Source organism: Cervus elaphus, chromosome 7, assembly GCF_910594005.1.
Source record: "Cervus elaphus chromosome 7, mCerEla1.1, whole genome shotgun sequence".
Classification (NCBI taxonomy): Eukaryota; Metazoa; Chordata; class Mammalia; order Artiodactyla; family Cervidae; genus Cervus; species Cervus elaphus.
In genome coordinates, this window is record NC_057821.1 from 15,291,946 (window position 1) to 15,313,920 (window position 21,975).

A 21,975-nucleotide genomic window follows, 5' to 3' on the forward strand; every position below is an offset into this window, starting at 1 on the left:
TGGTCAGGGAACTAGATCCCACATGCCACAACTAAAAGATCAAAGATCCTACATGCCACAGTTAAATAAATAAATGAAAATAAAATAAATGAAAAATAAAGCAACAATGAATATCTATGGTTTCTGGGTCAGAAACTCGGCTGCAGCTTAGCTGGGTAGTGCTGGCTAGAGATCTCTCACGAGGCTGTCTGTAAGACATTGGCCAAGGAGGTTTTCATCGAAAGGCCTGGCTGGGGCTGGAGGAGCCCGGGAGGAGAGCAGCTTCCAGCATGGCCCCCTCATGAGGCGGCTGCGCTGATGCTGGCTTGGCAGGAGGCACTGTTCCTCCTCAGGGCAGCCTCTTCCTGGTCGCCTGAGTGCCTCGAAGCTGGCTGGCTTTCCCCAGAGTGAGCAACTCAAGAGAGTGAGGCAGACGGAACTAGCAATATCTTTATGACCTAGCTTTGGGAGTTATAAAGTTATTGGCGCTTTCACTACAGTCTCAGTTCAGTTCAGTCGCTCAGTCGTGTCCAACTCTGCGACCCCATGAACCGCAGCACGCCAGGCCTCCCTGTCCATCACCAACTCCCGGAGTCCACCCAAACCCATGTCCATTGAGTTGGTGATGCCATCTAACCCTCTCATCTTCTATCACCCCCTTCTCCTCCTGCCCTCAATCTTTCCCAGCATCAGGGTCTTTTCAAATGAGTCAGCTCTTCACATCAGGTGGCCAAAATATTGGAGTTTCAGCTTCAACATCAGTCCTTCCAATGAACACCCAGGACTGATCTCCTTTAGGATGGACTGGTTGGATTTCACTACAGTCTACTGACTAAGAAAGAAGAAAAATGAAGTACAACCCCCTTCAAGGGAATTCAGCTCCTCCTTTTGAAGGGAGGAATGCTAATGATTACTTGGGCAGATATAAAAAAAATCCCCCAGTTGTCATGTATGGGACACTGGGTGGCTGTGTCTGGTACTTAGGGGATGCTAAATAAACGTCTGGTGAACTGGACAGACAGTCCCTCTTTCTCTGATGCCGCTCTGACGCTGAGTGGGACAGGAGGCAGCGGTGACTGGTGCGGGGCATCACTGTCTGTGGGCATCTCTAGCTGTCTGATGCTGCTCTTGGCTGCCGACCTATCTGGGACATACGGAGCCCCCCTTCTTGGTCTGGGTCTCTGACCAACAGTGTCCTTCCTGCCCTGCGCACCCTTCTGGCTCCCAGCCTCCTGTGTATTTCCTCCTACGTGACTCCTGTTGACTCTAAAAGGCCAATAAGGTTAGCCACTTCCACATAGGGTTGCTGCCAGGCCTGGACTCCTTCCTTCTAGAGAGAGACTCAAGAATTCCCTTGTGACGTGGGGTGGGAATGACCTTCCTCCAAAGCTACAATAACATGGATGTTAATCAAACCAGCTCCTTCCCCCATCATCTTGACATGCCCATTTCAGCCTCCAAGACTGCTTGTTACTATTCTCCCACCCGGGATGCCTTTCATTGTCCTCTCTGCCCTGTGAGCTCCTACCCCCTGCGAGACAGTGTGGCGTCATGGAGAGAACATAGGCATTAAAAATCTATAGCCAGCAACTCAAGGCTCTGCTTCTCTACATGGTCCTTGAGCACCTTGGACAAGCCAGCCCATGACCTTTCTGAGCCTCAATTTTTCTCATTTATAAAATGGGTATATTATACCACCTTAGGGTGTCATTTTAAGCCTTAAATGAGAAAACAGATGGCAGTCTGCTTTTAGTGCATCACTATAGGGAAGGAATCTTTATTTTTTTCTTCACATCTTCTTGAGTCTAACTCAGTTTTTATCTCTCCCAGGAGACATTTTTCACATTTATGAACCGTTCCAGTCATCACAGTAAAGAATCTGCCTGCAATGTGGGAGACACAGGTTCAATCCCTGGGCCTGGAAGATCCCTTGGAGAAGGGAATGGCTACCCACTCCAGTATGCTTGCTTGGAGAATCCCAAGGACAGAGGAGCCTGGTGGGCTACAGTGCATAGGGTCACAAAGAGTCAGACACGACGGAATAACTTTCACTTTCACTTTTTCCAGTCATCACATTTCAACTACTCAATTCTGCATTTAATCTGGGCACCCTCCCGTTTTTCTTTTCACTTGCGTTAGGCCAGTTTCTGACACAGAGTGTTGGTTCCTCTGTCACAGGGCTTGCCTTGTATCCACAGCAGGGGATACAGTGCTGGGTCTATGCGGGTGCTTGGAGAATGCACACCCACAGACCACACATGGGCATGCTGACTTCTGGGGGCTCCATGTTCTATTCTGTCTGTGATCCAGTTGATCCCCATGTAGTGGAGATTCTCTGCAGCCAGTCTCCAGCTTCTATTTAGTTTTTTAAATTAATGCATCTGTTTTTGGCTGTGTTGGGTCTTCATTGCTGCGTGCTGGCTTTCTCAAGTTGCAGCCACCTGGGGCCGGTCTCCAGCCGTGGTGCTCAGGCTCCTCACGGCAGTGGCTTCTCTTGCTGCAGAGCACCGGCTCTAGGCGCACGGGCTTAGCTTCCCCACAGCATGTCAGATCTTCCCCCAAGCAGGGATCGATCCATGTCCCCTGCATTGGCAGGCGGATTCTCAACCACCGGACCAACAGCGAAGTCCAGTGTAGCTTCCAATGGCCCATGTCTGCTATTCTCATCAAAGACCTGCCTTCAGGAATCACTTGGCCCACCCTTGCAGTCAGCAGTCAAGTGCCCGGGAGTTTACACCCTCTCTGGCTCCCAGCGGTCCTTGGCCAAAGACTGACGCGTGCAGAAGTCTGAAAACCCACCTCCCTTGCCTTAGAGAACTGAGGGTGTCACTTGTTCTTTAGAGCTCCCTGTGGAATCAGGCTGAGGGACTGGGATGTGCCCTGAAATCGCCCCTCACCTCACCTTCCTTGTCCTGTTTCCCTGATTCCCTTCCAGTTTCCTAATTACATCTTTTGCATCTGAATCCTCAGCTCCAGATCTACTTCTAAGGAACCCACCTAAGAGATCCCCATCCATAAGAATGAGCAAGGCTCATTCTCAGATAAACCACGTGGACCAAGCTCTGCAGAGAGGAAAGGGAGGGAAGAAAACCACATCCCTTTTCCTCTTTTGGTTGCTTCTTGATCACCACCAACACCACAACTTGGGAGAAGAAAAAGTGATGCACTTTCAGTTTACCTTTTCTTTAACATAACAAACTTCCACTTTTGGAGGCTTAATTGGATCTATTCTTGGCTGTGACAAAAAGTTAGTGGGAGATGAAAGGGGCACATCAAGAAAAAAAAATTTCCAAGTGAATAATTTAAGATCACATCCATAATTAATAGCATTTGGCATGTTTCCCCTGGAAGCCTAATCACAGCGTGGAAGTGCTAATTAGAGTGGTTTGGTGCAGATCAGTCCTCCCAGGTGTGGAGAAGCTGCCTCTCTTCTTTCCAGCACCAGTGGAAGCTGAGGTGCTGGCTCCTCACGTAAGGTGGGGCTTGAATAAATGATAGGGCTCCAGGATGGGTGGGGCTTCAGCAAATGATGGTGCTCCATTTGGAAGCATTCAATGGGTGTGAAATTAGTTTCTCTTCTTGTTGAGGAGAGAGACACGTACGTGGTATGTGTGTGTGTGATGGTGGTACACAGTGGGTTGGAACTGGAGAGGCATTTTCGGGGACTTCTTCCTTCTCTTGTCTTGGGGGAACACAAGGGAATGAAACAGGGCCTGAGCTGGGAGGAGGGGAGTGAGGAGAGGAGGCGACTGCTCCGCCAGCCCCTGCACCCACCCAACACCCAGCAGGATGGGCGACCTGTCGCAGAGACAGGTGCATCTGGGGAAGGTGAGGCACCAGCGCATCCTCCGTTTACTCTTCCGTGTCCACTCTCCTCCCCAGGAGGGTGAAACCATGCTCTCCGCCCTCCCTGGTGTGGCTTCTGGTTGGATTCAGCACCTGGGGAGCACCTGTTAGAGACTGGTGGGGAGGAGGGAAGAGAGAAGCTCAGGTGACTTACTTCCTCTCTCCTTCCTTCCCTTTGCGGGGGTCTCCCTGCCCCACTAGGACTGAGATTCCACTTCTTGTAGAGAAGCACTCTACTCACAGCCCTCAGATCTCAGGGCCTGGCTGACCTGGGGCTTCAGGGCCTGGGGCAGCACCCCCCCTCCCCCTGCCTGGGCTACAGTGTCCCCCTTGTGGTTCCCTCCCTCCCTTCACCTTTGTAAACACCCCTTTATTAAAGTCGCCTCAGATGATCCTCATTTGAGGGTGACATCGCTTAACAGCTCTGCCAAGACTCTGAAAAAGAACTACTTCACAAGAGTGACATTCTTTTAAAATGGAACTCTCTCCCTGAAAAGCCAACATTTTGGCCAGTATTCTTTGGACGTCTTTATAAAATGCATCCATCATTTCCCTGCCATCTTAAAGAGAAGTGATTTCCCATGATTGAAAAGCCACTCTTGCTCTTTATGAACATCAACTGTTGTCCTGTGCTGGGCACTGCAGACTTTGATGATTGATATGGGCTGAATAGTGTCCCCCACCCAAATTCATATCTTGAAGCCCTAATCCCAACTTACCGTATTGGAATCTAGAAGCTTTAAGGAGGTAATTAAGGTTAATGATGTCATAAGAGTCCCTAATGTGGTAGGACTGGTTTTCTTATAAACAGAAGGAAAGGACACCAGAGCTTTCCCTCTCATCCTGTGCCCACAGAGGAAAGGCCACGTGAGGACACAGTGCTGGGACCTCCCTGGTGGCCCAGTGGCTGAGGTTCTATGCTCCCAATGCAGGGGGCCCGGGTTCGATCCCTAGTCAGGGCACTAGATCCCACATGTCACAACTAGGGGTTCACATGCAGCAGCTAAGGATCCTGCAGGCCACAATTAAAGAGAATGTGATGCAGCTGTTGCAGGGAGGAAGCCAATGCTGACTCCATGTCAGCAACTGTTTCTCTGACTTGCTTTTTGTTGCTTTTGTTCTTTTAATCATAATTACTGGTTTGCCTGGAGGATCCTGCCCCTCTGCGTGACTGTAAACTAAAACGCCTTTGTTCAGTTCTTAGAGAGATGGTTTGTCCCTGCCCACCTTTGAGCAGGAGAGGTTAACACACCCCTCCCAAACGCTGGCCATTCCCTTGGAGATGTTTTGCAAGACTGAAGACCCTTTCACTTTACTTCCCCACTGCCCCTCCCTCTCTATTCTGTCTTCTGACTTTAGTTCCTCATTGCTTCTTTCTCTCTGATCTATAAAAGAACTTCGTATCCGGACCCCAATAAGTTGGCTATTTTGAGGTGCTAGACTTCCATCTTCTCAGTCTGCAGGCTCCCCAGTTAAAGTTTCTTCCTCACCTCCCCACCTCATCTGTCGGATCCATTGGCCTGTCGTGTGGTGAGCAGAGTAGGCTTGGCCTTCGTAACCCAGCCAAATAAATAAATAGATAAATACTAAAAAAATAAAAAGACAGTGTGGAGACGGCAATCTATAAGCCTAGAAGAGAATCCTCAGCAGAAGCCAATCCTCACACTCTGATCTTGGACTTCCAGCTTCCAAACTTATGAGAAAGTCAGTGTCCGTTAAGCCACCCAGTCTGTGGTGTTCCGCTTTAGCAGCCTGAGCGCTGACTCATACAGACTGCAGAAGGTAGAGAGGTTTGCCCTCGCCCTCAGTGACTCCAACTTTCAGGGTCCACCGCACTCCGCTTTTACAGTCTCTTGGCCTCAGCTCTGAGCTGTTACCTCTTGCCACCAATAAGCTCACTCCCTTTAGCACAGCCACCCCTTCCTCACTTAAATCTTACACATTTTCTGGTATTAAACTGTCAAGTGAGATCAGAAAAAGAAAGCTTGTTAGAAGTGTGTATAAAGCCAGAGTTCACAGGTTCCGAGTGAGGGTCTGGATTCCTCTCGCTGAAGAGCGCATGTGTTTTAACGCAGAGACTTTATCGCGAGGACTTTTTAGATGCCCGGAAGCCATCGTTTTCTTACTCTGGATTCCTTGTTATATTCTTGTAAAGCTGAGGTCGCTGACCGGTGGCCTAAGGAAAAACGCGGCCTCACAGTCACGTCTCACTTTCCTGAACTGGATAGAACTCAGGGAAACTTCGGGTCTTGTAAAATCAGGTCTTCACCTCACACCTAAGGATCCTCTGGCTTGAAATTATTAGAAACTGGGCTTCTGGCCCCTACTACAGGCCCCCTGGTAGTAGAGAGGCCTCCGGATTCATTTGGCCCAGTGGGTTCCTGGAGTGTTTGATTAGCTCGCAGACCCCACAGTAGCCATGCTTCGTCCAGGCCAGGACGGCCCTGCAGCCATCGATGGGCCGATTTTACAAGGGGCCGCCTGTGGACAGTGTGTACAACTCCCCTCCAGCCTCCTCGGCTTGTAATGCTCATTGACCGAGACAGCTAATCGATCGTTGCTCCTTGCCAGCCCCCAAGATATCGACCTGGGGCTCAGGAAGACTTTATAAGGAGTCATCGGGGGGATTCTTTCAGTTCAAATTGAATTGTGGGCCATTAAATCTCTTTAGTTGAAGACTGTGCCTCATATCGTATGCCAATGTGCCTTCTGAATTTTTAACCAGCATAGGAGAAACCACCACCTTTCCTACAGACTTCTCAAGCAGGTCTCGGGTTTTCTTTTTTTTTCCCCCTCCAGCAGATCTGGTTAATTGTTATGGATTTTTCCAGCAAGTAAGAGCCTTTGGAATTTGGAAAGAGCAGGCTTTGTTTTTTCTCCTAAAGAAAACTAGCTTTGGTGCTTCTGCCTAGAGACACAGGTAGGAGGGAAGAAGGACAGAAAAGGAGAGAAGGAGGGACCTGGGGAGCCTGCCATCCAGGGCATTGCAGAGGAAACTGACTATTGATCGGACGTCATAGGTGTGGACCCCACACTTGCAGCTAAACACACACAAGCAGACTCACATGCACAAACACACATTCACACCACCAGGCACATACATGTACACAGGTACACACACAAACGGGCTTCCCAGTAGTTCTGTGGTAAAGAATTTGCCTGCCAAGCAGGAAACGTGGTTTAGATCCCTGGGTCAGGAAGATCCCCTGGAGGAGGGCATGGCAACCCACTCCAGTATTCTTGCCTGGAGAATCCCATCGACAGAGGACCCTGGTGGGCTACAGTCCATAGGGTCACAAAGAGTCAGACACGACGGAAGTGACTGAGCACACACACACATAAACGCATGACTCCCCTCCAGCCTCCTGGTCGTGTGCACACATGCACGCACAGTCATGCCCAAACATACACAGGTGCATGCACACACACCAGCTCCGTCACTGTTAGCGTGTGACATTAGGTGAGTTATGTAACTTCTCCCAATCTAGATGTTCTCATCTAGAAACCTGGAAGCAATCCAGGTCATGGTGCAGAACAGATTAGCCCATGGAGGAGAATCCTCAGGCACGTAACAGGTATTAAATGTCTGGCCCTCCGCCTGCAATCCTTGGTGAGGTCTGCTGTGGAATCAGAGATGGGAGGAACCTATAAAAATCCCTGTTGTGTCCATGAGGACACTGAGGCTGCATGGAAGACATGCTGCATCCAAGGTCACCCAGCGAGTCAGTGAAATCGTGTCAAAGAGAGCCCTCGTCTTTTTGGTTCCTTGTCTTTTGAAGTAAAGTGCTGACTCAAGAATTAATGATTGGGAAATGTGAAGATGTAGAAACAAAGAATAGCTGCTGGGCTAAGGTACTGGCAACAATTTAGACTATAATTCTGCCACATAACACAATCACCGAACTCCCAGTTCCCTGAAAGCTGTAGATAAAAGCCTGACACACATTCCGAAGTTGTTTTTACAGGAAGATGAAAACTGCTGACCACAAAAACATAGACCCTAGACTGGTAGAAACCCAAAGGTTGACGATGCTTGAAACTTCACCTTGATGTCAACCAATCCCTGAATTGTCCACGAGCTGATCACGCCCTGCTCCTTGAGGACTATAAAACTCCTCCCTACCCGCTCCAGGCTGGGTCACACGGTCTTCAGGGAGTTAGCCCACTGTGCTCCCCTTTGACTAGCAAAGCAATGAAAGCTACTCTTTTCTGCTTCACCCAAAACTCTGTGCTTCTATTTGTTACTGGTGAACAGAGGCTGAGTTGTGGCAACATTAGTACTAGGTGGGAAAACCCCTGGGCTGCTTTCCTCCACTACTGTTTTCTATTACTCTGCCTCCAATAAGGAGGAGGAAGAGGCTCCATCAGCCACATGCTCAACCCCAACAAGATTAATAGTTCTTACTAACAACTCACATTTGTGTAGCATTTTACTCTTTTCAGAGAGCAGAGGCTAATTAGACACTGCAGTCCTAAGAGAGGCTGCCCTGAGCCTCTGGTGGGCACCCCTGGCCAGGGTGAAGGAAGGGAAGGGGAGCCAGAAAATAGGTCTCATTTAATACAAAGATGTCACCCCAGCTCCAGGGCCTGTGTGCATGCTTCAAGAGGACAGGGTCACCCAGGAACAGCCTTGGGCTCCCCTGCCCAGCAACACCACTGATTTCAGCACAGTGGCCGGGCATCGTGAGGACAGGGGCCAGGCTGGGAACCAGAGCTCAGACGCACAACACAGCATGCAGTCAGGAGCAGAGGAGGCGCTGGGGTCAGAATCAGGACAAGAATTCCATTCAGTAGGTATCGCCAAGCACTCTGCCGGTCTGGGGATGGTTGACAGCACACACACGGTGAGCGAGGCTGGAAACATCCTGACCTTGTGGTTTAGTAACATCCGGGCACTCACCACATGCCAGGAGCTATTGTCAGGCTGTCAGTGTAATCTCCCGGCTAACTCTCAGATCAAGTTTATCAGGTAGGGTCTGTCATCATGCCCATTCTACACGTGAAGACACAGAGGCAAAGAGGGCTTAAGTCTCTCACCCAAGGTCTAAGTGGAGGAAAGGGCATCTATATCCATACACTAATGATGCCACTGTTCACCTGTGTTCCCCTACACAGGCCTGACCTGAGTCAAGGACTGGTGTGCACGTAGCTCAGTGAGGAGCTGGTCCTGGAAAACTCAGGCAGAGGAGTGGAGAAGTGGGCAGGGAAGGGAAGGAAGCCAGTGCAGTGAGCACTGACAGTCAGATCCCCAGCTGATCCTGCTTCATCCCGTTGGGGGTCCAGGAGCCAGCGCGGAACCTGCACTTTGGGCTCGTATGCCCCTAGGGATGAGGGAGCTGGGGCATTTATACACCTGTTCCTGCCAATCACAGGTTGAGCTGCTCCCGGGCTGGTTATCCCCCAGCTCTTCCAGCCTGTAATGCAGGGGCACAAAACCCTTCCAAGGTGAAGGAAAGCCCTCAGCCAAAAACTTTAAAAAAGCATTTGGAAGTGGGCTGGCGTGCATCGGAGGGGACATGGGAGGGGGGCACTGTGCTCAGTGCGGCCATTGCCATGTTCTAGGTGTCAGGAGAGGACAGGGAGGCACACCTCTAGCTCAGAAATTGAAGCAGGTAGATCCAGAGGCTTGAGCCCTGTTTGAAGATCTGAAACACCTGATACCCCACTAATGGGATACTGATGTCCCCACCCAGTCTTGTCCAGGTTAACAGATCAGCCCTGCAGGCTGATTCCATGAACTTCCCCAAGTTCTGACACAGAACATGCCTATCAGGCCTGAACATGGGGCACTTTAAGTTCAAGGATGAGACAAAGACCTTGCTTGATCCAATAGCTTCACCTGTCCTGCCCAGACCCTCGACCTTGAGAGGCATGATGACACCTGCGTGTTGAGTCCTGTTTAGGTCCTTAATTCTCTGACCCTGTCTGGGGAGCTCCCACAAGGTGAGGCGTGCAGGCTGGAGAAGGAAGGGCCCGGATGTCCCGCTGCGCAGGGCCACCCACCCCTGAGGTTGTGAGCCCTGGTATGCTGGGAGCAGCAGCCCAGCTCGGGTGCCGAGAGCCAGTGGCAATGAATACATACATCTCCGTTTGCTGTGAATTGGTGTAACTGGGCTGAGTATTGGAGAATGCCAGTGGAACGTGGAGAAAAGTCAATAGACATATGTAAAAAGAAATCATTACATTTAAAATTTCTCCCCTGCAGGCCTCGGGAGACTGTTGCTATCAAGGAGAGAAGTGGACCTCTGCTGAGCCTGGAAATGCTCGTGGGCCTGGGTGGCTGTGTGGTCCTGCAGACAAGACCGTCCTTCCTTATCTGCTCAGGAATGAGTCGTCAGGCACCACCCCAGGGTGCCACTGTTACTGGGCTGTGGATGAGGAATGAGCCTATTCACAGTGACTCCCAGCCCAGGGAAGGGTCAGAGTTATTCTTGATCTTGCTGGAATTTACATATATACAACTTCCAAGTACTCAGGGCATCACTGAGTTTCAAAAGTCTGTGGCCTCATAGACACAACAGCTTCTTCATTTGTAGGCTGGAGATAATAAGGACCTCCAGAACTGCCGTCAGGAATAGCCTACGAAGTATCTAAAACACGCCATGAAGTCTGGCGCTGGGTGTTATCATAACTACACTATCTGGGCTATTCCAGCTCTTTCCATCTGGAAAGTGGGCTCCTCGAGGGGAGAGGGGTGCCTTTGACTTCCTTTCCACCGAGGCCACAAGGCTTGGTAAACTGCGATAAGAAGTAAATGAATGAATGAATGAGTCAATGAGCGGAATTGTGAGAGCTGCTGATACATACCTCAAGCTTTACTGTGTAAGATTTTAACCCCTTATTAGATAAATCTCCCTGAACTCTTCTCTCAAATACCCATCTCAATCCTATTTGCTAATATTTTCTATCATCATTTGCTTACTGCCTGTCTCTTTGTTACAATCAAACTCCATGAGGGTGGGGCCGTGCATCTTCACAATGCATCCCCAGGGCTGAGCTTGGCCCCAGAGCTGGTGCTCAGTGGTTGATGGAGGGAGGAGGGGAAGGGGGCGGGGAGGGAGACAACGGATATGAAAAGTGCGAGGGTGGCTTAGAAAGCTGTAGGCGCTGAGCACCAGGGGCTCTCGCTGCCCTTGTGATGGGAAGGCAGGGTCCTTGGCTGGGCCTCGGGTGTAGGGACGGAACAGATCAGCAAGGATGAGTCTAAGATGAGGAGGCCTTGACGGCCCTGCTTGGGCTCCGTGAACATCTCCCCTAGCTCCAGCCCCTCGCCTGGCACGCTGTTCCTGCCACAGCCTCTCTGTTTTTGCAGGGAAGAGAGTTGGTTTGGGGTCACGGGTGCCTGTTAATGAACCTGGCCTGTGGAGGGATTTCATTTCCTCCCTGCAAAGGTCACTCTCTCCCCCATCACAAGGTGGAAGGTGGGCAAAACATAGGGGACCAGGTGGCTTCTCGGGGGAGTCCCACTGCCCAACGCCCTGGAACCTGTGCCAGCTCTGCACACCCCCGGCTGTGCTTGGGAAAGGCACCGAGCATCCCTGTTGGTAAAGAGCCATCTCTTGGTAAAAAGCTGCGCTTTCCACCTTGTAATCAGGATGGCTCTGCCTGCAGCACGATGTTCCTTCTAATCACCAAAGGATAAGCTAGGAGTTAGCACAATGCAGCATGTTCCTCCTCACACACACAGGCAGGAGGACAGAGAGAGAGAGAGAGAGAGAGAGAGAGAAAGGATGAGCAGCAGACCCAGAGGCAGCAGGCCTGCCTGGGAGCAGACAGACATCTTCTGGAGCATAAAGAAGACGAGGGCATCGCCAGGGGTGGGGGTGGGGACATCTGCTGAGCTGGAGGAAGGCAGGGGCAGGCTCCCGGCCCTGCCCTCAGGAGCCCCCGTCTGAGGGGAGACACATCCCTGCCCCCAGAAGATCCTCAGACAAATGACAGAAGGGAGGGAAGTGAACTCCGTGAGGCTCCTACCTTGCGCCAAGGGCGGGCTAGAGGCACCCAGGGCCTGACATCGCCTGTGGGGTAAGCAGGGCTGCGTGTCCCTCACCAAGGGCATCCCTGGTGAGGGCGGTACCCTGAGCGAGGCTCGAGGCATGCCTTCTGCCAGCTTACAGACGGGGGGGTGGGGGGGAGGCTGAGGCTAAGCCCAAGGACTCACAGCTCAAAGTACCCAGGATTTGGTCTCCGAATTCAGGTCAAGGGCCCCTTTGGCAGTGGCTGGTGTGTGAGGGAAAGTGGGACAGAGAGAGAGCGAGGCCTCCCTGCACAGCCCACATCCCAGTTGATCTGCCCCGGGACTAAGGCTTGCAGGCCTGAGGGCGGTTTCCTGGGAAGTGGTCCCTGCGACCGGAGAAGGGGAAACAGCACCGGGAAGGGAAAGAGCAAAGGCAAGTTTGCACTGTTGTCCTGGCCACGGGGGTGGGCATCTGGTGCTTGACTCCCTGGGTCATCTCAGGAGGCCTGGGACAGATGTCTCAGAGCTAGACACCAGGCGATGAGAGGGAGGAAAATTCTCAGTCACCGCCATCCCCTCTTGACCAAGGGTGGCTGGTGCTTGCTGGCTGCAGGCACCTGAGCACCAAGTAGGTATTCCTGATATAACAGGGACAAAACCTACTCCATGTTGGATCTGTTTCTTTACCTTAACCTTTGTGCTCTAGTGCTTTTGCTACAAGAGAAGAATGTTGCCTGTAGCTTGAAACATACAGGATGCTCCCCTCCCATCCAGGCTGCCATGTAACATTGAGCAGAGTTCCCTGTGCTATACAGCAGGTCCTTGTTGGTTACCCATTGTAAATGTAGCAGTGTGTACATGTTGATCTCAAACTCCCCGACTATCTCAGAAGGGCTGGGAGCTCTTGAAACTGCCCTGCTCTCTCTTGCCTCCTGGACTTTGCACCTGCTGGTGCCTCTGCTGGGTATGCTTTGCCCCGTTCCCATTTTGCTTGTCTAGATGACTTCTAGATCTGAACAAAGACGACCTGTCTTCCCGGAAACCTTTCTGGAAGCATTCCCTCAGCTCATGCGGCCTCATCTAGAGGGGCCTTCCACACTGACCTCTGTGAGGTCGGGGGCTGCATGCCCTTTACTGTGGAACCTGGTGCAGGTGGGCACTCAGGGGGCATGGGGGATTCTTGCACTGCCTCGGAGCCTCCCTCAGGAGTGGACCTGGGAAGTCAAGGGGTTTTGAAAGGATCGGACAGCTCAGTGCCAGCCACAGATTCCAGCTCGCGTGCCTCCAGCCCATCCGCCAGTCGATCAGCGGTCTCCTGTCCTCTCTCCCCGTGCCCCCAGCTGATTCAGCAACGCCCCGGCAGGACTGTTTTTCTGCTCTCAGTGACCTGTGACCAAAGCCACTTGCAGCTAATTAGCACCGGCTGTGTGTCTGACCCCTGCCCCCGGCTGGCGCTCACCACCCCAGCTCATTCCCATTTAATGGGCTCAGCGCCCTCCTGGCGACCTCCATCCTCTCTCCCTTCACACGACTGAGCTTCCAGCCTGAGGGTTTTTTCCTTATTTCTTTCTGGCTTGCTTCGTTTTATAATTAACACTTTCTTCTTGCTGTTCTCTTCCCTCCTCCACTCACTGTACGTGTGATGCCGGCCTGGGTCCCCCAGAGACAGGCTGAGGCGGTCGTGGGCCCCAGACCTGGGGCACCTTCGGTTGGGGCTGACACGGGGATGTGGAGGGACAGGACAGGGCACAGAGATGCACAGACGGAGGGACCCCAGAGAGCATGTGGTCCCAGGTCTACCCCCTGCGCAGAGGAGAAAACTGAGGTCCAGAGAGGGTGAGCACGCTGACCGATGCAGCGATCTAAAATGTCTTACGCCTGGGTCCCCCTAACCCCCACAGCAAAGTCTGAGACAGGGTCTAGGGGTAAGGGAAAGAACAGAAGTAGGGGCCTGGGAAGAATGAAATAGGAAGACAAATAAGCTGATTTGAATACTTTACCATCAAACTGGGGACCTCTATGTGCTTCTAAAATGTCTACTCAGGGTCGGGGTGGGGATGGGGGTGAGGGGTGGGAGGGCACTGTTTATCCTTCAGCTCCTGCCCATCACTGAGCAATGGCTGTGTCATGCACAGCAGGATTGATAACTTGGCACTTTTCAAGGTTGTTTGTACGTCTGCGTGGCTGGGCAGGTTCTAGGTGTCCACTGCCAAGGTGGGGAGAGGGGTGGGACTGAGCAGGCAGGGTGCTGTCGGAAGATGCCGTGAGAAGCTGGTTCCCATGACAACAGCCGTGATGAAAAGTTGGAATGAGAGGCTGGGCACATGATGGACTTGACACATGATGAAGCCATGCAAGGGTAAGACAGCATGACCAACGGCCTCGGTCAGGAATGTGTTGGGCAACAGTGATCATAAAACCCAACTTCAGTGTCCAAAAAAGAAAGAAGCTCATTTTTCCTCCCATAATAAGAACAGGCTACAAGTTCAAGAATGTCAGCACCAAAGTCTGAGATTTTCTTAGTCTTTCCTTTTTGAGCCCAGGATGATTGCTGCAGTTCCAGCCATCACACTTGTAATTCCAGCAGGAAGAAAGTGGAAGTATGGTGGAAGGGAGAGGGGCAGCATCTCTACTAGGTCAGCAAGAGCTGTCCCCATGATCCCTCCAGTACACACTGATTGGCTAGAAGGGCTGTCACTTTTCCAACTTTGGGTGGAAGGGGAGGGGGTGGATTGAGGGCTGCGGCAGTCAACCAGTTCTGTCTGCCGCCCAGACATGGCCCATTTTCCTTTTCTTTGTAGGGAAGCTGGCCCATTCCATTCCACTACCCACGTCCTTTGTTATTTGTAACTCATGGCTAGACCTGAGTGGCCCTGGTCTTTGGGACCATTTAGGCCACATTTTTTTTCATTGAGGCTAGTCAGAGAAGAGATGGAAAATCACCATGGGTTGCTCCTGTTTTTTTTTCCCTTCCTCCACTTTTATCTCCCTTTGAAAGAAGAAGCCCCTAGGGGAGATGAAGTGATCATCATCTTACTCCTTCAGTGACTGAGCACTGGCCGTGATGAGAAGGATGTGTTTTAATTCTGCTTTCCCTTCCTGGCCAGGAGGTGATTTCACCCAGCAATGCACCTAAAGGCGATGCCAAGGAGAGAAATGGGACCCAGGTCCCCACGCTGTCCCTGTGTCTGCTCAGGACACCAGGACCCCAGGCAGCGTGGGGCACCCACACTGTACTTTTGACCCAGCCACCTCCTCCCAGTTAAGTTCAAGTCCCAAGCAGTTATTCAGGCTCCCTCCAGAGTCCAGGTGGGCAGGGGCACTCCTCTTCCTTCCTCCCTGGACAGCTTAGCAGGAAAGTCTTCGACTGGATGCTCCCAAGCCAACCCCAAGACAAGAATTCAAGTGAGAATAAGAGATCTGGGAGATAAGACAAGGAAGGGAAGAAGTCCATGGTACCATCCTAGGTCCCACCGTGGGTGATGAAGGCTGATTCCACAGGCGTCCTCTGGGAGACTGAGTGGAATGCAGTTCAGTTACCCACCCGAGATATATACACCTGATACCCTAACCCTCAGTTACGGGCGAGGGCTGATCCCAGGGCCCAGTAACTCCCAGTGTTCTGGCTGCCACGTGAGCACGCAGAACAGAACCCAGCTGCCAGGGAGAGTCCTCTGGCGAAGAAATTGAGGTGCTGCCAGTTGAGAGTTAACCTGGGAGTGGCTAAAATAGTCAATGCCGGGGCGAGCGGGTGAAGCGCCAACAGCGGCTCCTACAGGCAGGCGGATGTCCCGGCTGAGGGGCCGTCCCAGTGGGCGCTACCAGCATCCTGGCGGAAGGACTTTTCTTGGGTGGAATAATCGCTCTTTGCAGGAGGCGGACAACCCTGGCCCATCCCACCTCCTTGTTACTGTGACAATCAAGAAGCCCCCCACACACTGCTCAAGACGCTCCCTGCATTCAGGTAGGGAATGTCCATCTAGTCCAACCCCTTTGTTTTCCAGATGAAGGCAAGTGACTTGTCCAGCAGCACACAGCTAGCTCTGAGAGGCCTAGATGGATGTGGAGTGCAGGTTTCCTGAGCCGTGAACTGGCTTGTTCCGAAAACCACTTGGGCGGTTCAGCCCTTATTTGCTTGTTCATGCCTTAATGAAAAATGATTGAGATGTTCTCTGAGTCCGGGGCCCAGTGTCCCCTCCCTAACCTGGCACCCTCCTGCTGGGACCCAGGCCCCTCCTGCTTGTTCCAGCCTCCCTGGAGGGGGCCATGTGCCCTGCGGCTGATGGGCTCTGTGTGAGGACGGGGCCTAGCATGGACTGTCACTGGACAGGAAATTCACTCTTGAACAAGGCTTCGCCAATGCCCTTTCTTGCCACTAACAAGGGCCCCACAGCTGCAGTGATAGTAACAAGGCCCTTGAGTAGGAACAGAACGCTTTGGGGATGCTGCCCTGCAGACCCATCGTCCCTGCCTCCAGACCATCCATCTGCTGTCGGCCCGTGACACCTGAATCCGGGCCCCTGGCTCCTCTGTGATTGGCAGCCCCGCTCGGGCCTGGCGCTGGCTCCTGGCAGAGGTGCCTGTGAGCGCAGCACCAGCCTCGGAAATGATGGCGCATCTCTGGCTGCTGCATTGAGGGGCCCAGTTACCCTCCCCGCCTCCAGCCAGGATCCGCCTGGCCTGGCTCCCTCTCTTCTGCGAAGGGCCAGGACCAGATGGAAAATTATCTGAGCTGATTTACAGCCACAACGAAGTCAGCTGAAGGCGAGGCGTGGATGCTAGCGGGCCCTGCCCTGCAAGGAGGGGCCTGCAGGGTAGCGACGGGGGATGCTATGGGGAGAGACAGGACGTGCCCTAAGGAGAGAAAGTTGGATCAAGAGCGAATGAGAAGCACAGGGCTGGGGGAGGAGAGAGAGGAGACGGAGAACAGAGGCTGGGGGACGAGAGGGGCGCAGCCCGTGTTTATGGAGGCCTTGCCATATGTCAGGCCTGCATTTTCTCGTGGGTTTTGCTTTAGCGCTGGGCTGGCCAATCTGGTAGCCACTAGCCTCAGGTGGCATTTTAAATTAAAATGGAGATTAATTATAATTAACTATAATTGAAAATTCAGTTCCTTAGTCACCCGAGCCACGTGTCAAGTGCTCCATAGGCACACGTGACTGGCGCGGCTGCACGACACGGTTTGGATACAGAGCGTCTCCATCGTGGCAGAAAGTTCCACTGCACAGGCTGGCACAGAGAAGGCCAGCCTCTCTCTCTCTCTCTCCATCCATCCATCCATCTGCCCACCTATCTACATATCCACCTAACATCTACAGCTATCTACATCTATATAGATATCAGGCACAGCATGTAATAAATCATTTATATCAAGCCTAGATGGCATTTATCCAAAAGGTCAGCAAATATTTTCTGTTGAGAACCAATAGTAGATACTTCAGGCTTTAATATTTTAGGCTTTATGGACCCTGCTGCCTCACAATGTCTCCATTCCGCTGTGGTAATAAGGAAGCAGTGGTATGGGGGTAGCTGTGTTCCAATAAAACTTTATTTTTAGTCACTAAAATTTTAAATTTCATGTAATTTTCATGAGTCACAAAATATTCTTTTGACTTTTTCCAACCATTTAAAAATGTAAAACCCTTCTTAACTTGTGGGTGAATCAAAAACAGGTGATGCACTGGATTCGGCTTGTGGGCAGGGTTTAGCTCATCCCCATTTCGCAGATGTGGAAACTGAGACACAAGCACACCATAGAGGTTTTCTGAGGTCACACAGCTAGGAATGGCAGACCTGAGATTTGCACCCAGGTAGTTGGGCTCCAGAACCTCAGTTCTTAACCTCTTGACACATTAATGAATGATGTCATTTTGGGAGGAGAGATTGCTTGGAAAACAGCAAGTGCGATATGGTAGCAAACTGGCCGTGGGTGAGTGGGGTGGTCACCTGGAATTGATGAACATGGAAGACCTTACTGAGAAGATGCCTTTTGACCTAAGACAGGGATTACTAGAAGGATCCAGCCAAGGGATGAGCCAGGAGAGCATCCTAGGCATGAGGGGGAGAAGTGTGGTGTCCTATAGCAGGACCACAGGCCAGTGTAGCTGGAGCACAGAGGCACAGACAATGCAGGCAGAGATGGGTGTGGCCACAAAATTCATGAACCATGATGAGAAGCAGCCCTATCTTAAGTGGAATGAGTAACCTTCGATATGGGATGAGTCACCTTTGATATTTTAGCAGAAGAAGGATTGACACGATTCACATATAAAATAAAAAAACAGCCCTGGGTGCATAAAAGAGTAGGGCAGCTAGTTAGGAGGCTATCGCAACCACAGGCACCAACAATGAGTGGCTTGTAGAGGTGCAGGGGCTGTGAAGATGTAGGTACAAGGATACTTACTGGTAATGTTTTGGATTGGAACCAACAGAATGTATTATTCATGTAGAGGTGAGGGGAGAGGGAAAAGTCTGGAACTGAGATAAAAACCAGTCAATCCTAAAGGAGATTAGTCCTGAATATTCATTGGAAGGACTGATGCTGAAGCTGAAACTCCAATATTTTGGCCACTTGACACAAAAAAACTGATTCATTAGAAAGGACCCAGATGCTGGGAAAGATTGAAAGCAGGAGGAGAAGGGGATGACAGAGGATGAGATGGTTGGATGGCATCACCGACTCGATGGACATGAGTTTGAGCAAGCTCTGGGAGTTGGTGATGGACAGGAAAGCCTAACAGGCTTCAGTCTATGGAGTCGCAAAGAGTTGGACACAACTGAGTGACTGAACTGAACTCGGGGGGTTTGAGTGATGTGTGGAAGGTACTGCCAAGTAGAGACTGGAAGAACAGGAGAGGACCAGGTCTGGGGTGGGGAAATCAGAAATCAGGACTTCTGCTTTGGGACATGCTAAGGTGGAGATGCCCTTGAGGATCCCAGCAGTGATGTCAAGTAGCTGGCTCTGTATCAGGGTCTGGAGCCCAGTGGAGAAGCCAGGGCAGGGGTTCTACACCTGGGACCAAAGAAGATGGGTCCCAGTTTTTCCTGGACCTGCACGTAGCGTCTGGGGACCGAGATGGAAGCTCTAGCAAGGGAGGGCGAAAAGGAGCAGGAAGCAGAGGGAGAACCACAAGTGTGAGGTCACAGAAGCCAAGAGAAGAGAGAGTTTAAAAGATCTAAGAGAACTTAAGGACATGTCAGAGGATGCAGGATGGCCCAGCAAGATGGGGTCAGGTGACTAACCGATGGGATTCAGCCACATGGCAGGCAAAGGTGACCTTCAAAGAGCAGCAGCAGGTGGTAGAACTAGAAATTTCCAAAGCATTGCCTCCTGGTTACGTGGGGCTCAGAGCAGGGCAGGGGTGCAGGCGGCCGCATGGGGGAGCCCTGTGGGTGGCTGAGGCTGGCAGGGGTTAAGGTTCAGGCCAGTCTTGTGATGCTCTGACCCCTCGCGGGAGTGGCATTCCCGGAGCTCCTGGAATGAGCTCCTGGAATGAGCTCCAGGTTCCCCGAGTTGCTGGAGCCGCAGCTTCCAGAAAGCTCCACGGCGCCTTGCCTTGCTCGCTCCACATCCACCCCGTGCCCCGGGCACCAGGGCACAGGTGGCAAGTGCCCTTCCACAACAGATCTGCGTTGCGTTCCCTGCTCACCAGCGCCCCCTCCAGGTGAAACGTCTCACCTCCCGAAGCCTGCGGGTGGAGGGGTTCACGCCTTCCTCCGTCAGCCTGCTGACCCAGGCTGCGTGCTGCCCTCCGGTCATGGGGTGCGCCCCCTGCCCCGAGGCCAGGTAACCGTGGAACCTGTGCAAGGCTGCAGGTCACCGCAACCACCAGGGGGAGGGGACAAGAGCCACCCATGCTTCCTCCTGGAGGAGCCTCTGACCACGTCGCAAGGTCCAGGGCAGGGGGTCACCAATGCCTTCCCTTTCTGGCAGCAGTATGCGCAGGGGTGGGCAAACTTGTCTGCGAAGGGCCACACAGTAGATGCTGTCGATCATACGGGGAGTCCTGTGATCTCTGTCACAAAGACTCAACTCTTTGTGTCTTGAAAGCAGCCACAGACACAAGATAAAGCTTCATTTATTAAATCAGGTGGTGGACTGCAGCCTGCAGAGCCAGGGAACTGGGGCAGGAGGGGGTCTCAGGGGGAGAGGGGTGGGTGCTGGGCTCCAGCAGACAGGATGAGGGCCTGGGAAGAACCTCAAACTGGGCGCTCGAGGTGGGGAAGTCACAATGCCAGCCGGGTACTGGCCAGGGCCATCGGAGAGAGGTGATGTGGTGGACAGTCTGGTGCTGACCTCCGAGCTTAACTGCTTTTTGGCAGGAGACAGAGAATTTAACCTGAGGGTACAGGAGAGACGGAGGGCAGGCAGGGTGGGCGTGGGCCCGTGTGTGGGGGGAGGGCTAGCAGGAAGAGGTAGTGGTCGATGGAGGCTGGAGGAGACACACGCTGCCCATCGAGCCGCCTCCCTGGGAGCTACAACAATTGTTTCCTGTGGTTCAAGTCATCGCAGGCTTTCTGCACAGGACAAGCATATCTGTTACCCCTTCCCATTGAAACGGCAGCGAAGACAGTCCAAAGGGAGAATATCCAACACCTGCAGGACAGAAGGGACCAGAGGCCTCAGTGGAGAGCAAGGGCGACACTCAGTCAGATCAGGGGAATCCAGAGCAGAAGGGCTGCCACCCAAACTCACCAGGACTTGGAAGGCAGCAGGGAGGAAGACACTCCTTCCCTTGCAGCTGACAGATGTGGGGCCAGATGAGGACGGCAGGTCAAAGTCAAGGTGAGTAGCTGGGAGACTGTCCGTGGAAAGGCTGTGCCGTGAAACGCTCCCAGGCCCCGTGTGGACAGTGGCTGCTGGGGCGGTGTTTACTCCTGGCTGGAATCAGAATGGTGCTCTCCGCAGAATGACCTCCTAGAGACGGCCGGGATGCAGGGGTCACCCTCACACCTTCCTTCCTGTGTCAGCATCCACGCTGTGCATGTTCACAGAGCTCACCGGAAGGCCTTGCATTCTGGGGACATCTGACTCTCATTTTATCATTTTATACTCTTCTTTACTGATGAATGTTTTACTACAAGCATGTATTACATTAACATTTTTTAAGATGAGCTACGATAAAACATACCATATTTAATGAAATTCTAATGTTTATACTATTTCAAGAGTTTTTATAAACAACCATAAAGGCAATGCTATGAAAATGATCAATGACGATGAATAGGTGATTTATAACAAGCAAAAGGCTGGTGTGTCAGAGCCCAGACAAGACACAGAGCTCACCCCCAGAGGGTTCACATGATGTGAAGTCCAGGTGGGGCAAGAGGTGAAGAATCTGCCTACCAATGCAGGAGGCGTCAGAGGTGGGGCTTCGATCTCTGGGTCGGGAAGGTCCCCTGGAGGAGGGCACAGCAACCCACTGCAGTATTCGTGCCTGGAGAATCCCATGGACAGAGGGGCCTGGCGGGCTACAGTCCTTAGGGTCACAAGGAGTCGGACATGACTGAGCAACTAACACTTTCACTTTTCACATGAAGGATCAGCTTATGGGGGGGCGAGCAGGGTTAAGGGAATAAGCAAGGGATGGGGAGGCCCCCAGAGGCTGCCACCACTCAAGGCTAAAGCGATTTAAGTCCCCCAAGAGGTACAGCATGCAGAGGGGCTGCCCTGTGGGAGCTGTGGTCTCAAAGGATGCAAATGCCAGGGACATGGGGCTGAACCAGGGCAGGAACACCCCACCCTCTCTCCCACCACCCTCCAGGCTCCTCAGCCAGCATTTCAGAAAAATACTCCAGAGGCAAACTCACACGCAAAATCTTCCCTGTAGCATTATTCATAACAAGAGAGACTGGAGATAATATTAATGCCCATCAGGAATAGTGATGGTAATGCTGGTAAAGACCGTGAGAGATAACGTGTGTCTGTACATGCACATATGTGCCAGGATTGATTCTAAGCAATTTGCATGTATTATCTCATCTAATCTTGCAATAATCCTGTGTGGCAGGTACTGAGACTAAACTGAATATTAATAGAGGTGAAGTGAAATTACAATACAGCCACACTGCAGAACATGGTAGAGCCGTTTAAAAAGAGGAAATAGGTCTGAATACGTGAATCTGGAAGGAAATACACTGAGGAAGAAAAGGTCACAGAAATATTTGTATGGGGTAATCTCTTTCTATTTTTA